Raw genomic sequence first — 1,407 nt, forward strand, 5'->3', positions numbered from 1 at the left:
CCCCGAAGACATGGCTAACAGTATATTCCAGTCCTTTCATTCTGCTTTTAAGAGCACTTCCTTTTGGTTTTTGATACATTCAGTTGACATGTTTATAGCTATAACAATTATTATACTGTTTTCCAGTCCTCATTAGATATCTTGGATCTGCAATAAGAGTGACTCAACGAGAGCTGCTCACACTAAAACTTCAAAACAAAAAAGGGGGAGATGATGCGGTCCACGCCATGGCAGGGTCTTGAAAAGAATAGCTTGGGCTGCCCTTTCTGAGCTGGCAAGGCCCCGGAGGGAGAGCTGCTGGCAGGGCCACAGCCACCAGCACTTGCTTTCACTGTAAAGATCTCTGCCTTGGCATAGTGGTGCGGCTTTCGCTTTCTCTTTTGATGTTTTGGTCAGCGTGGCAGTTTCTGAGTTTCCAAATGATGTAAAAAATGACACACAAGCAGTTGTTGTCATAAAATTAGATTATCCCACAAAAGATCCGAGAAGATTGAACAATTCCAAATTGTCCCTTTTGAGTCAATTTATTACACCAATGGATATTTTAAAAACACCTTATGAATAGCCATGAGCAATTGTTTTTACTGAAGAAATTAATTAAAAATAGAAATCCCCATCCTCTTCCCACCATCTGGGTAAATGATTATATAGATTATAAAATGGGAAAATGAAAAATTTGGCACCCTCCTAGGGGACGTCCTAAATATGACTTAAGTTGGCAAACATCATTTACAGGGGATTACATTAATGGTAAGAAAATGGTTGGAATTAATGGAAAAAGATACTATAAAAAGAATTAAGTTTATGAAAAAGAATGTGTAGAAACCCTGTTACTCATTGATGTCCTAAGTTAAATAAAAACATCTTGGTAAGATATTAGGACAAAAACATATGATGCACAACTTTCCCTCCTAAAAATAAAGATTATAGATGGAATTTAGAATGCACCTGGTTTTGTGAGGGATGGTGCTGTGCACTTTGACACTTTACACTGGGCCACACAGCCGTTATATTAAGTACAAGCATGATAAGGCTGTTCAAATATCCTTTATTCCTTTTCCAAATGAACAATAGGTTCTTGCCTATAGAAATATGAGAATCATTAAATCAAAGTTAAAAATATATATAAGGTTTGTTTAACACTTTGAAACCGCAATCGCTGCCGTCTCAATTTTGAGTCAGACATATAATTTATGCTTACTGGTAGTAATAAGTTTAAGGTTAATACGAAGGCAAGAAGAAAAGAAACACAATGGTGAAAAACGTCAAGAATGGCGAGTCACAGACTAATTGACCACATAACAGATATAGTCACCAGAAAGAATTGGCTGACGACTGAGTTTTACTTAACCTTGCAGATTATTAATTTTATGAGAACTGATGTAATTTTAAGAAAAGTTTCCGTTT

The sequence above is a fragment of the Galeopterus variegatus genome, unplaced genomic scaffold (genome assembly GCF_000696425.1).
Source record: "Galeopterus variegatus unplaced genomic scaffold, G_variegatus-3.0.2 Scaffold13202, whole genome shotgun sequence".
Lineage (NCBI taxonomy): Eukaryota > Metazoa > Chordata > Mammalia > Dermoptera > Cynocephalidae > Galeopterus > Galeopterus variegatus.